This window comes from Silurus aristotelis, assembly GCF_946808225.1.
Source record: "Silurus aristotelis genome assembly, chromosome: 12".
Taxonomy (NCBI): domain Eukaryota; kingdom Metazoa; phylum Chordata; class Actinopteri; order Siluriformes; family Siluridae; genus Silurus; species Silurus aristotelis.
Genome location: NC_139585.1, coordinates 5434097 through 5450310, shown reverse-complemented (window position 1 = coordinate 5450310; position 16214 = coordinate 5434097). Strand labels below are relative to the sequence as shown.

The following is a 16214-nucleotide window of genomic DNA, read 5'->3' as shown; positions in this document are numbered from 1 at the left end:
TATGCTGTTTTGCTTTAGTTTCTCTTTCATTATTGATTTTATTTATGCTGTTTGTTTTAGTTATTCTTTCATTAGTCATTTTATTTATGCAGTTTGCTTTAGTTTCTCTTTTATTATTGATTTTATTAATGCTGTTTGTTTTATAAATTTTTTTCATTAGTCATTTTATTTATGCTGTTGACTTTAGTTTGTTTTTCATTACGGTTGTGTCTCCTACTAATCACCTACACCTGTCCTCTATTTACCCGTCCCCTTTATAAGGCCCCTCCTCCCCTCACTCACCGTCCGATCGACAGTTTACGGCTATAGATCATCCGGACTACCGCCTGTGTTCCCCATGCTCCGCGCTACACTTCGGGTGAAGCTTGATTCAGTTAAGTTGGACATTTTCTGCAGTTTTGTGTCTGACCCTTTTGTGTTTGTTGATTAATCAACCACAACCTTGTTTTACTCCTGGTTTATGAAGCCTGGTCATTCCGTGACACAAGCTATGATCAAAGTCAGAAATCACAGTTTTTGCTAAACCATTAGTAATATGAGAAAATATAATCTGTAATCTGCAAACAGATTCTGTGTAGTCCCAAAGTTATGTGAGAAAATCACAAGGTCTGACTGGCTAGCCCATCTGATCTATGTCACAATCAAAGTCACAAAAATGTAAACATTAACTGAAATGTTCTGCATGATTGTGGTACCAAATGGTTGGCTAATTAGATAACTGCATGAATGTGCAAGTCTGTAAGAGTTCCTAATAAAGTGGACACTGACTGAAATTAGCATGTGAAAGTTTTTGGCAAAGGCTGACACATGCACATTGGGCAAGAATCAAACATTTATTATTAAATGCACAGTTTACGAACAAATAAATCAATCAATAACCAGTCAGAGACTGAATTGTTTAGACATAGTTGGAGATATATTTATATTTGGTTTTTTTTGTTTGTTTGTTTCTTTTTAACATTTATAAACAGTGACACATTCAGATGCATGCTGCTTTCTTCAAAGCAATAATGCATTTACAGAAAAAGTGCTCGGTAGCTAAACAACATTGCAAAGAGCATGGCACAGCTGAAACTTCCTGCCCTCTGTTCTATAGTCGTTGTTTGGTTAAAGGCCTTGTGGGAGCTTCACGGCTCATCAGACAGGCCAAACAAGGCAACGCTTAGGCCTGCCGTCCACTCGTGCTCATTTTAATCAGTGTACTCAGGCCCTTCACAGCGCAAATAAAAACAAGGCTTTCGGACTTTCTTCATGGAAATCATTTTCCAACTAGCATCAGTGGAGGGGTTCGGGGGGAGGAATATGCAAAAAAATAGATAGAAGAAAAGCTTCCTGTTAAAACATTCATGCAAAATTTTAATAATGCATTCCAATAAAAATTCTTTAAAATTACAATAAGCCCTAAAAGTCCAAATTCAGGAATTCAATGAGTTTGTTCAAGGCTAATAAATTTCTACTTATTCACTATAACAAATGGTATTTTAGTGCAACTGGAAACTGCTCAAATCAAGGGTACTGGATAAATGTATGCAAACAGAATAAAGAGAAAAAAAACAATGTTTGATATTTATTAAAAGAAAATACAACACCACGGACCAACCATGGCATAAAACCCATACTGTCAGGGATTCACCCTGCCACGCCCCCCTCTGTAGCTGTCAGGGATTCACCCTGCCACGCCCCCGTCTGTAGCTGTCAGAGATCCACCCTGCCACGCCCCCCTCGATAGCAGTCACGCTGCTTCCCAAGATTACCGACAGCTGTGGCTCATTAAAGATCAGACTACATAAACTCACGTTCTTGAGTCACAGGCTGTCGGTCGTTATATTGTCAAGCTGGACAATCGCGTGGCTGCTCGACCGCCGGCTGTATATGCAAATTCCACTTCCGACTTGGATTACTCATTGCCAAAGGCTTTATGGATTATGCTTGGGACATTCGAACTCATAGCGGACAACGCGTATCGAGCGGATGTCTTTGTTTGTTGTTTTCAACGGCTTATGAGTGTTTTTGTGTTGTACGGTTGTTGAAATAAAAGGACAATGATCGGACTATATCGGCTTCCGCGTCTGCAGCCTGACACATACTGGAAAAAAAAGACTAATGTACTACTTTTTAGACTCTATTGAAAGCAAAAAACAAAAGGCAAACTACTATCCACTACATTCAAAACATTTACATTGCCACCTGAAATGTGGTAAGACCTTTATTTAAATAATTCAATTAAAGAATTTAAACAAATGAAGCAAAACCATTATAATTTTATCCTTTTTTATTAGTGAGCAATTTCATCCAACTCACTATATCATAAACAAAAAAAAGGATTGTTTAATTTGAATAGGCAATTGAAGTCATGAGTTTCAATCAAATGTATGACAATCAAGTGCCACCACCAATCCACTGTGAAGCACATGATATGCAATTCAGCACCACTGTTACTGGCCCATGTTTAATACTTTTCACTAGTACAATAAACCAAAAAAAGAAAACACTTCAAATGTGCACCAAATAATATTACAAGGCATAATACATGAACATTATTACATGACTTAACATCTAAGGACCTACAAGCCACTAAGGCATTGATTAATGCCATTGTTGATGACTATTACCATCTAGCAATAGTAAAGAATGGCAGAGAGTAGGGCACTACTCAAAACAACACTGCTGAAGTACCAGATCCGTACTGTAAAAGAAAAATCTGTGGACAGATGAATCCAAAATAGAAACTTTTTGGTTTAAATAAACATAGTTATGTCTGGCAGAAATCTTGTGTGCATAGCAATATATAAACCTCATTCCAACTCTAAAGCATAGGTGTGGTTGTATCATGGTTGGGGTGTTCTTTGCTGCCAAAGATTCAGGACAGCTTCCCATTATTGGTGGACCTATGGACCTTTGTGATGTCAGGATGTCTGTCTGTCAGGAGCCGTAGGCATCTTAGGCACATACCCAGGTTTAGGGTAGAGAAAGGCACTGGCCATGCCAGGGGGAAGCTCCAGGAGAGACGGGGCCATGAAAAGAGCCTGTAGGTCGCCAACCCTGCTCTGTGCCAAGTCTGCCACGCATGACCGCTTCCCACCTCGTGAGGGATGCGTCCGTCTTGGGTGTTATGCAACGACAAAGAGTTTCCAGGACATGGCCTTGAGACAGGAACGTAGGTTCTTTCCATATTTCTAAGGCTCGAAGGGCTCGCCGCAAGACCTTGATAACATGGAGTGGATTGCCATGGAGTGGATTGCCACCACCACTTGAGGGGTCTCATATGGAAGAGGCCAAGTGGGATTTTACTCTCCTGACCGCTGTGAGGATAGCTTCGGTCCGGGTGGGAGACATTAGTGCCCACAACACGGTCGAGTCCCACACTTCACCCAAGAAGGTGTTTCCCTGCAGTTCTCTTAACCTCAACTCCTTCATACAGGCAAGAACGACATCTAGATGCTGGACTGCCTGAAGCTCTGATCAAGCTAATATCAAACAGTCACTGATATAGTTTAGAATACAAATGCCCTGAAGCCATAGCGGGGCTAGAGCCGCATTCATGCACTTTGAACCCTCCTTGAACCCTGCATGTGGGGAAAAGGTACGGGCCGTGTATGGGGTCTTCCAGGACCTGGGTACCTTGGTGTGTGTCTCTCTCTCTCTCTATCTCTCTCTCTCTGACTTTTCTCATTCATCAGCTGCTCAAAATCCTCCCTCCAACTTCTCAACACACTCTCCTCACTAGTCAACTTCATTTCACAAACCCTCCAATGTCTGCCTGTAGCTGTCCTCACCAGATTTAAAACACTGATCTATGCTAACAAAAGACACAATTGACAAGTATCCAACTCCATGAAGGCAAAAAAACCTCTTTGCACTAGCATCTTGGCCCTGACCTGCTATGCCTTAAGACACATGGAACACATGCATTTATATTTTTCTCTAAACTGGCAGCCAAGGAGTTCATTGCAGCACCTGCAGATCCATACAGCTGAGTCACTGGCTGCCTACAAATAATGATTTGAAGCCTGGCCTCTTCGCTAAACACTTCACTTAGCATCTAATCAAGCACTAAATCTACACTGAAAAAAAAAACACTCTTTACTTCTGGTCTGTTTAGTGCTATATTAACTCTAATAATAGTCCCTCTGTAACTGGATTCTAGTGTATACAATTCTTGGATTTGGAGTTGGTCACAGAATTGTCACTAGCTTCTCAATCTAAATCCGGTATTTAAAATTCAGTAGCACTTTTTGCCTTTTACTATGGCATCAAGTTTTTGTCAATTATTCTGTATTAACTTCACACATTTAGACTTTATTCACACATTTTATTAGATTTTTCCTTGAAAAAAGTTCCTAAAAACTGAGAAGGGATCTCCAATGTACAGCTATTTTAATGTCCTTTCATAGGTTTTCAATGGGATTTTATCTGGTTTTAATCAAAATCAGTTTAATTGATAGTGTATGCCATTTACCAGCAGGCCTAATTTTGAATGGAACTGTTTAATTCTGAAGACAGATAGAGCATTATGAAAGGGTGTCCAGAATGATGCAAATCAGGATGTTATACATTCCCAAATATCAAATATAAATTTTTCCTTTAGAATTTTGTTTATTGGAAGATCACAACTCTGACAATGTGACATGAGAGCATTAAGAATCCAAAGAGATCATAGATGCTGCTGTGTTGAATAGTTGGAAGCCAATGTAACAGCTCAGCAGATTGATACATAAAGCTGCAATCAAGGTTTAAGTAGTAGAGAAACAAGCACACTCTTAGCATGTGAGAAAATTACTGCAAAATCTTTAGTTAAGCTTAAAAACTTCAGACTAAAAAACAAGCCTCTTGTGGGCAACACTAGATAATGGTTTTTTGATATTATTGTAAAATCATACAGGAAAAAAGTTAAATAACACTAGAAATGGTAAAAAGACATGTTGATCTATATAAATTATAAAATGTTGCCTAGAGGAGAAAACAGGATTAGTGACAGTTTAAACAATGGTTGACATAAGAAAAGACAGAAACTTTAGGTTACATTGCTGCTGCTAAAATTTGTGCCACAGAATATGAAGTAGGGCTGCACGAACTAATCGATAAAATCGACAATAATACAAAATGACAATTAGTTGTCAACGTATGCCCTTTAAAGATTAGTTGGGCTGCTCAAGTTATGGGTTAGTGTGACGGCAAGATGACACAGCCACCTGCAAAAAATGGCAGACTATACCGGGTTAACCGGCAGCAGGAAAAAGTGTGGCAAGTCATCCAAGGCAAATGAGCATTTTATATTAAACTCAACAAAGAAAACTGTAACCTTGACGTTGTGCACAACTGAGCTTGTGTGGGATAAAAGTACCACAGTGATGCATGAGCACATGAAAAGAAAACACACTGGTGTCACGGATGAGGGTGAAACATCAGCACGGTAAGCAGAAACTGTAGAATCCTTATCATGTGAAAATGGTGTAGTTTCATGAAGTGCTATTGTGTAAACTGTGGGTTTGTAACTTCAGCATCTGTTCTGTGGTGACTCACGAGCATCAGGCTGTGCAATCACCTCACTCATGACATAGTAATAATTCAATTAAAACAGTGTGAAAAAACACTAAATCTACAAGAAGCAAATAACAGCAGCAGTAAACGATTACATTTTTACTGTTGTGGTTTCCAGTGAATGCTTATGCATTTGTACACCAACGTATATTTTTTCTTTTTTTAATCAAGCCTGTTTGCTTGCTATGTTTCTCCGTTCTATTGTCTTTTTATAGCATTTGTCTAGTACAACAGTAACTTTTGTTTTCAAACGTGATGTACTGCGGCTTTACTACGTTCAAATGCTTGTTTTCAAATTTTATACATTTAATTTATCCATATATAATTTAATTAATATACAAAATTCTATTGATTATATATTCTAGGTGCTTATATTTCATCTGATTAATTGATTATCAAAATAATTTTTAGTTGCAGCCCTAATATGAAGCTTCACTCCATTCACATTTGAAAATTTTCCAAATGTTATAAACAAAATCCATTTACATTCACCTTTTTACAAAGTGACTCACATTTATCTCATTTATACACATGAGCAGCTATGTGGTTATAGGTCTTACTAAGGGGTGCAGAAGTGGCTGCTTGGTATAGCTGGGATTTGAACTCAAAACATTAAGATTCAAAGTCCAATGCCTTAACCATTTAGCTACCACCTCCCCATAGCATGGGTCGAATGCAACTTAAATACAGGTGCAATACATCACAAGGACAACGAAAACTATATACAGAACATGTTACTGGAAAAACAATACATGTGCATCACACTTGGACGAAGTTTGAGACAGTAATCTTGAGTTGTGGCCAAGACAGAACCGGAACAGGAACTGTGAAAACCAGTTCCTTAACAGGAGGGTTTCGTGACACCCACATGCACAAAGCTATTTAAAGTCTGACCAAAATCTTTAGCCTACTTGAACTGCTATCATTAACTTTTTTGTAGGTGCAATTTGGGAGTCCAGGGCATAAATAAACCTGTTTCAAGCCTTTCTTCTCTTAATGGTTTACATGTGAGAACTGCTAATGACCCTCCTTAAGCAGAGCCCATGCAGTCAGTGAATATACAGTAGGCAGGGTGGCCAGCAAGGGCCCTGCACAGACAGACTTGTCTTCTTGACAATTTGTTTGTTTGTGTGTTTGTTTGATGTAAGCAACTTAAAGGATAGATTCTTTTTGAACAATTAGATGCAAAATACCTGGAACCTGTTAAGACACACACCCCTGCATGCACACACATCAGTCATCATAAGCTCATAGGTACTGTGATTGACTAGTAAGAGAGTATCTGATCCCTCCCACCATATTTTGCTTTATGGCACACATTTTCCATTTTATGGCACAAAGTTTTTTTTCCATTCACAGTTCCATTCATTTCTTGTACTGATGATAGGAAAGTCGGACTGCTGTGTAAAGTTCTCCAGCACATCCAAAAAAATTTCAGTGGGATTACGAAATGACGGTCAGCCAATCTCAAGAAGTTTAAATGTACGCCCAAGTGCAGTCTCTAAATCCATCTAATGCTATAATAAAGCAGGCATCCTAGTGCAAACAGTGCAAAACAAAATACAGTGCACCAGACAATACAGGACAATGTGGGACATATACACAAAACACATAAAAGCGCAGATCAGTACAGTTTGCAAAAGAGAACTATAAATTAGAGTGTATTTGCTCACAAAATCAGCAAGAAAACAGAATGTAAACAGTATAATATGATTATAATATAATATGAGTGGTGCTGAAGACATGGATGTGTATGAATTGGAATGAGTACTGAGTTTGTGTTTGAGTTCAGGTTGTAACAGTTGAGGGGGGTGTGTCTGAGTTTGGTATAGTTCAGTTCTGTGTGTTAAGAAACCTGATGGCTTGAGGGGAAAAAAAAACTGTTGCACGGTCTGGATGTGACGGCCAATGTTCCAGAACCGCTTTCCTGATGGCAGGAGGGTGAAGAGTATGTGTGAGGGGTGTGTGGGGTCGTCCACAATGCTGTTGGCTTTGCGGATGCAGCGTGTGGTGTAAATGTCCGTGATAAAGGGAAGAAAGACTTCAATGATCTTCTCGGCTGTCCTCAGGGTCTTGTTCTCCAAGACGGTGCAGTTCCCAAACCAGGCAGAGATGCAGCTGCTCAGGATACTCTTGATGGTCCCTCTGTCGAACATGATCAAAATGGGGGAGGGAGATGGGCTTTCCTCACCCTTCTCAGAAAGTAGAGACGCTGCTGGGCTCTGACAGATGAACACCAAAAAAAACCTCCTCTCTGTTTAATGACTCAATGTTCTTGCTGATGAGACACTGGCAGATGTAGCTGGTCATTATTGATGTGTACTCCTCCAAGTTGATGGAATCGCCGTTGGTTGTAGTCTACCTAAACATGTCTCAGTCAATGCATGTTTCAGAATAATTTAAAAGCATCTAATGAATGGTCCATATACTGGAATTACCATAACAGAGATGTGGTGTGAGTAGACGAGGTGGGGGCGGGACTTCACACAATCCAGCGTGCTCACCCTTCTCATTGCAAAGGCCATATGCTGATAGAATTTAGGAAGAACTGATTTGAGAAATGCATGGTTAATAAACAGTTCATCGGGGTGAGCATTCTACAGTGCCTCCTTAGCATTTGCGCTGGAGGGAATGTACACACCAACAATAAAAACAGTAGTAAATTCCCATGGTAAATAAAATGGCCTGCATCTTACACTCCACTAGAGATGAGTAGTAGCAGAAAACAAGCACAGAGTTCTTGCACCATTCCATGTTGATATAAACAAACATGCCACCACCACAAGTCTTACCGCACAAAGCTGCATTTCTGTCAGCACGAAACATGGCTAGCCTATTTAGCTGGATGGCGGCGTCCGGAACTCGCTGAGCCACGTTTCCATGAAAACAAAGATGCAGCAGTCTCTAAACTTTATTGTCCATGGAGCAGATGTTTGAAGGTGGAATAGACGGGAAAACTAAATGGCTAAGGTTAGCCTTTAGCCTAGCATGGACATCCGTCCTCGATTCTGAGGACTGGGGGCCTGGTCTTTGTAGCCAGGGTAGCAGCAAGCCGAGGTCACAAAGGTTATTGAGTACATAATCATGCATATTGGTTGTTGCATGATTTCTGTACTGTAACAGCATCTGGTGGTCGTATACATGAACACAGCTGTCTTTGGTGTCTTGAAAAAAGTAGTGCTAAAGAAGCAAAAAGTAACATTTTGGATCTTGGATTTGGTGTTGGTGATAATCCAGAATGTATGGTTGAATGTGTGCAATTAGATAGATAGATACAACTTTATTGTCATTGCATTGTACAGGTACACAGCAACGAAATGCAGTTTAGCATCTACCAGAAGTGCAAAATGTAGCAATCGTGCAAAAAGTGCAGATAAATATGTAGCATATTTACAGCAAGTGATTTATATGTAAGCATATGTACTGTGAATAAATATAAAGTCTATAACAGTGCAGAGACGTGTGCACATCATTAAGAAGTACAGAAAAGCTATGGCATTGAAGAGGAATGTGCAGAAGTGAAAGGTTATAAGATTATGGCATTTAAGAAATGTGCAAGCTGAATAAACAGTCTACTATATACAGTGAGGAAAATAAGTATTTGAACACCCTGCTATTTTGCAAGTTCTCCGACTTAGAAATCATGTAGGGGTCTGAAATTGTCATCGTAGGTGCATGTCCACTGTAAGAGACATAATCTAAAAAAAAGAAATCATAATGTATGAATTTTTTAACTATTTATTTGTATGATACAGCTGCAAATAAGTATTTGAACACCTGAGAAAGTCAATGTTAATATTTGGTACAGTAGCGTTTACAGAGGTCAAACGTTTCCTGTAGTTTTTCACCAGGTTTGCACACACTGCAGGAGGGATTTTGGCCCACTCCTTCACACAGATCTTCTCTAGATCAGTCAGGTTTCTGGCCTGTCGCTGAGAAACACGGAGTTTGAGCTCCCTCCAAAGATTCTCTATTGGGTTTAGGTCTGGAGACTGGCTAGGCCACGCCAGAACCTTGATATGCTTCTTACAGAGCCACTCCTTGGTTATCCTGGCTGTGTGCTTCAGGTCATTGTCATGTTGGAAGACCCAGCCTCGACCCATCTTTAATGCTCTAACTGAGGGAAGGAAGTTGTTCCCTAAAATCTCGCAATACATGGCCCCGGTCATCCTCTCCTTAATACAGTGCAGTCGCCCCGTCCCATGTGCAGAAAAACACCCCCAAATCATGATTCTACCACCCCCATGCTTCACAGTAGGGATAGTGTTCTTGGGATGGTACTCATCCTTCTTCTTCCTCCAAACACGTTTAGTGGAATTATGACCCAAAAGTTCTATTTTGGTCTCATCTGACCACATGACTTTCTCCCATGACTCCTCTGGATCATCCAAATGGTCATTGGCAAACTTATGACGTGCCCGGACATGTGCTGGTTTAAGCAGGGGAACCTTCCGTGCCATGCATGATTTCAAACCATGACGTCTTAGTGTATTACCAACAGTAACCTTGGAAATGGTGGTCCCAGCTCTTTTCAGGTCATTGACCAGCTCCTCCCGTGTAGTTCTGGGCTGATTTCTCACCTTCCTTAGGATCATTGAGACCCCCACGAGGTGAGATCTTGCATGGAGCCCCAGTCCGAGGGAGATTGACAGTCATGTTTAGCTTCTTCCATTTTCTAATGATTGCTCCAACAGTGGACCTTTTTTCACCAAGCTGCTTGGCAATTTCCCTGTAGCCCTTTCCAGCCTTGTGGAGGTGTACAATTTTGTTTCTAGTGTCTTTGGACAGCTCTTTGGTCTTGCCCATGTTAGTAGTTGGATTCTTACTGATTGTATGGGGTGGACAGGTGTCTTTATGCAGCTAACGACCTCAAACAGGTGCATCTAATTTTGGATAATAAATGTAGTGGAGGTGGACATTTTAAAGGCAGACTAACAGGTCTTTGAGGGTCAGAATTCTAGCTGATAGACAGGTGTTCAAATACTTATTTGCAGCTGTATCATACAAATAAATAGTTTAAAAATCATATATTGTGATTTCTGGATTTTTTTTTTTAGACTATGTCTCTCACAGTGGATATGCACCTACGATGAAATTTTCAGACCCCTCTATCATTTCTAAGTGGGAAAACTTGCAAAATAGCAGGGTGTTCAAATACTTATTTTCCTCACTGTATATATAGAATGTGAAATGTTGGGCAGAATGTACAGTAATGATATAAAGATACATATAGATAAAAAATAGTGCAGATGTAATGAAGTTAAAAGATATACTATGTAATATGTACATGTATAGTACAGAGGTTATATACAGTGTTTTGTTTTGTGTTTGTTTTGTAGTGCTCTAGCGGTGTAGTGTAGAGTTCAGTAATGTGATGGTGGATGGAAAAAAGCTGTTCCTGAACCTGCTGGTTCTGGTGCTTAAGTTCCTGTATCTCCTTCTTGATGAAAGGAGGTTAAACAGTTTATGACTGGGATGTGAAGAGTCCTTGATAATGTTGTGAGCTCTGCACAGACATCTGCTGAAGTGAAGGTTTTCAATGGCAGGTAGTTGGGTGCCAGTGATGCGTTGGGCGGTTTTGCAGGGCGGTTTTGCAGGGCTTTACGTTCACACACAGTGGAGCCTTCGTATCATACAGTGATGGAGCGGTAGAAACTTGTTGAAATCCCTGGGGACAGATGAGTTTTCTTGAGACTTCTCAAGAGGTACAGGCGTTGTTGTGCTTTCTTACCCAGGGCTGAAGTGTTCTGCTGCCAGGACAGATCCTCAGAGATGTGAACTCCCAGGAATTTAAAGCTGGAGACTTGCTCTACCTCAGTTCCATTGATGTTGACTGGTAGATGTCTCCAGTTAGTTTGCCAAACTATCATCAAAGCTAAATGTTGCTACTGTGGACAATCTAAAATAAAAAACAATGTGTTTTTTTTTACCGTTTTTTTATTTTATTTTCTTTTATTTATTTTACAACACCACACTGTTGATGCTTTAGTCATGTTGGTTAGAACATATAGTACTGACAATAGTCCTGTGAAATCTAATGATTCTTTAAAATGTTCCCACTCTAATATTGTTTCTACAGTAAAATCTTTTTGCATTATGAACACTTTAATTAAAAATGTTTTATTATGTATATAGTGATTTCTTTATTATGAGATTTATTTGGCATTTCAGTAACAAATTCTTTATTATTCGTTCCTCTTGGCCCACAGTTCTTCGAGGATTGAAATCTTTTTCTCAGGTATCAGGATGTTAATAGCTATGGTTACATGTACAAAGGAATTCTTAGAGTGTAAATTTCTTTGGGAAAACTCTAAATCTTTAATAAGCCAAGTGAGGTCAACTTTCAAACAGGGCTCCCTGGATGTATCAGATGTCTCTCTAGAACAAACAAAAACACTAACTGTTGGCACATTGAAAGAAACAATCAGCACCTAATCGAGACTTGTGTATTAAAAATTTAAAATGAAGAAAATGATCTATAGAACTGATTGATACACACAAATCCAGTGAACTTTTTGACACACACACACACACACACACACACACACACACACACACACACACAAAATATATAATATAATTTCTTTCTTTTTTTTTTTTGCATGTTTGTCACATTCGAATGTTTCAGATCATCAAACTAGTTTAAATATTAGTAAAAGATAACACAAGTGAACACAACATGCAGTTGTTAAAATAAGGTTTTTATTATGGAGGGAAAAAATAAATCCAATACTACATGGCCATGTGTGAAAAAGTGTTTGCCTCTAAACCTAATAACTGGCTGGGCCGCCCTTAGCAGCAACAACTGCAATCAAGCGTTTGCGATAACTTGCAATAAGTCTGTTACAGCGCTGTGGAGGAATTTTGGTCACTCATCTATGCAGAATTGTTGTAATTCAGCCACATTGAAGGTTTTCCAGCATGAACCGCCTTTTTAAGGTCATGCCACAGCATCTCAATAGGATTCAGGTCAGGACTTTGACTTGGCCAGTCCAAAGTCTTTATTTTGCTTTTCTTCAGCCATTTAGAGGTGGACTTGCTGGTGTGTTTTGGATCATTGTCCTGGTACAGAATCCAAGTTCACTTCAGCTTGAGGTCATGAACAGATGGACAGACATTCTCCTTCAGGATTTTTTAGTAAACAGCAGAATTCATGGTTCCATTTATTACAGCAACCACCACCATATTTTACTGTTGGTATGATGTTCTTTTTCGTAAATGCGGTGTTACTTTTACGACAGATGTAATGGGACACACACCTTCCAAAAAGTTCAACTTTTGTCTCGTCAGTCCACAGAATATTTTCCCGAAAGTCTTGGGGATCATCAAGATGTTTTCTGGCAAAACCGAGATGAGCCTTTATGCTCTTTTTGCTCAGCATCGGTTTTGTTGTAGAAATCTGCCATAAAGACCATTCTTGCCCGGTCTCTTTCTTATAGTGGAGTCATGAACACTGACCTTAACTGAGGCAAGTGAGGTCTGCAGTTCTTTGGATGTTGTTGTGGGGTCTTTTGTGACCTCTTGGACGAGTCTTCACTGTGCTCTTGGGGTAATTTTTATTACATGTCTTTGTCATTTGTGAGTAAGTGCTCTCACTGTGGTTCACTGGAGTCCCAAAGCTTTAGAAATGGCTTTATAAGATTTTCCAGAATGATAGATATTAATTACTTTCTTTCTCATTTGTTTCTGAATTTCTTTGGATCTCGGCATGATGTCTAGCTTTTGAGGATGCTTTGGTCTACTTCATTTTGTCAGGCAGGTCCTATTTAAGAGATTTCTTGATTGCGAACAGGTGTGGCAGTAATCAGGCCTGGGTGTGGTGAGAGAAATTCAACTCAGGTGTGATAAACCACAGTTTTAACAGGGGGGCAAACACTTTTTCACACAGGGCCATGTCGGGGGTTATTTCATGTATTATTTAACCAAGAATGCATTTTATTTAGAATTATTTAAAAAATGTAAATTCAAACTTTAAATGTAATAATAAACTGCGTTAATAGAAAACGACAAGCAATTTTATCTTTTTTATTTCTTCCCCAAACCGTGACTTAAAAACCGAGGTATGTACCATATATAAATTTCTCAGTTATACCGAGTCTCAGAGACCCAGTGGCCACATACTTGTCTCATGTTTCCTCTAAGCTTTAAAAACAATGCATCCCACTGCTGTAAAGCCAACCTTGTTTCCAGGGAATCAAAATGACAATACACTTTAATGTCTGAAATTTAAATGCGGAACTAAAGATTAGACGAATCTGTAGAAAGGCATTCCCAAGCTCTCAGGTGGCTCTTAATTAGGCCATTAACAATAGCCCCATTCATCAATCCAAGCACAAATTTCTACTCTGTCTACAACTTTTGAGCATTGTTTAACCTTTCTCACAGAAAGATAACTAGCTTCCTGGAGGTTGTGCCAGTTTTTCTTTTTTGTGTGTTTGTAGATATTAAGTAAAGCAAGAGTATTGAAAAAGTTGTATATTATTATATTATATTACCATATTTTCCGGACTATAAGCTGCTACTTTTTTCCCACGCTTTGAACCAATAAAGCGGCTAATATATGTTTTTTTCCTGGGTTTTTCCCGGTTTCACAAGCTTCATGCCAAAAAACTGAGCCCATAACATTAGACCAATGAAATTGCGGAACGGGTTCAGGTGAACCAATGAAACTCTTTATATTAAATCAGATGCGCTCCCACTGAATCGGGCCGCACTACATCATAAATATGGATGATGTTCCTCTGACGTTTGACCTGCCGCTCACTCGGACTGTCTACAGGAAATGCGAATCATTCGTCATGCTGAAAACAACCGGGCATGAAAACACACTTCACCTGTGTTCTGAGCTGCACGGCATCGGGAGAAAAGCTTCACCGATGGTGATTTTTAAACGCACGACGATGCCAAAAGATAAACTCCCGAGAGAAATTGTTGTGAAAGGAAGGAGGAAGACAGTGAACAATGACTTTCTTGGTCGGCTACTGTTTAGATACAAGCCGTGTAACAGACACTGTCTTTCATTAAAGCCTGTGTACAGTTTATTAGTTTCAGTGTAGACACCTGTGGCTTATAGACAGGTGCGGCTTATTTATGTTCAAAATAAAAATCTTTGTAAAATTCAGTGGGTGCGGCTTATATTTGGGTGCGTTTAATAGTCCGGAAATTACGGTGTGTATATATATATATATATATATATATATATATATATATATATAATATATATATATATATATATATATATATTCAAAAACCAATTGTCTAGTAGGCCATTGCAGGCCAGTGCTAAATTTTGGTTAATTTGTATGCAGGATCCTTTCTAAGGCCCAACAGATCATTAGAGGGAAACAGGATTTGTTAAATGAAAAAGAAAAATATTTCAAACATAATGATGTATTTTTGTTATTTGGTAAAATCGATTACGCTTTATGCAATCATAGTGGTTCTGTGTCATGTCAGAAGAATAGAACAAGGCATTTTCTGCAATAACATCAGAAAAGCAGTATCTCATATATCTTCATATTCCCCTGGGGCATAAAAAAAAGAAAAAAAAATTACTCCAGTAAATGAAAAATTGCTTTCACTTGAGTAAAAATACAAAATTATTTGCCTTCAAATTTACTTAAGTATCCAAAGTACTATGATTTATTAGGGCTATAATGTTTCTATTATCATTTTTGTCACAAGACTCTTAACTTAATCAACTCAATTTGTGTGAAAAGACTCTTAGTGCACCGATCTATTAATAGAATGATAGTAATCAGTCAAACAAAAAAAATTAGGCCAGAAGTGTTGTGGCAAGTTAGTGTCAGAAGTTTCTTCCATCATTTATTCCTCTCTTGAACTGATGCTGAACTGTATGTTGGTGCTAAGTTGACACCAAACGCCAATTAAAACAAGATCAAAACAGAGCCCCCTCTACCCTGATTGGTGTCTTGTTGTGTGCTTGACCATAAAGTTTTTATTCACTCATAAATAACAAGAAACAACCAAATATGCAATGTAGTTCAGTAAAAAGTAAGAGATTTGACTTTGAAATGTAGTAAATTAAAGTAAAAGTCTCCCCAAATGAAAATACTTAAGTACAGCTACAATACAAAAAAGCTAACGAATTACATTTACTTTGATACTGTACACCACTGCTAACGATTAAGACGTTCTAACATACATCAAATTACTTCAGATTGCATCAAATTACTGTAACGACTCATATTATAAAAAAAAAAAAATACACGTTATTTGAGCATAAATTAGCATAAGCAGCCTAATGTTATAAAAAACTGTACAGGGTGTAACCATTTATTTATTTGTTTGTTTGTTTGACTGCCTATATTGTTTATATATCTAATTCCTTAATTCTAATAATTCTTGCCCATAAAATAATCTGATTTGTTGGAAGTGGGTGGGGACCCCTGAGCATGTTGTTTCTTTGAGATACCAGATGGCCCTGTTTGTATGACTGCCTAGCAAGGTATTTAAACTTAGGCCATGTTGTTGACTTCCCAACCCATATTACTCCTACAATACTTTCCCTCACCCTCATCAAAAGTAATCAAAAATGTTGTTTTGACAACTGTAAGTGAACCATTGCCTTGTTTTCTAGCTACAGTTCTTGAAATGCCTCAGTCGTTTAGAAAGGACAGGTTATTGTCTGATTGAGGACAAAGTGTAACATT

At 38.8% G+C, this 16214-nt stretch overlaps 1 protein-coding gene across 1 annotated transcript in view; it reads left to right on the top strand.

The window, feature by feature from the left end:
* The window catches only part of itgb3b (integrin beta 3b), a 285998-nt gene that overhangs the window by 47097 nt on the left and 222687 nt on the right, over positions 1-16214 (top strand). The gene's annotated exons all lie outside the window — the stretch shown is intronic.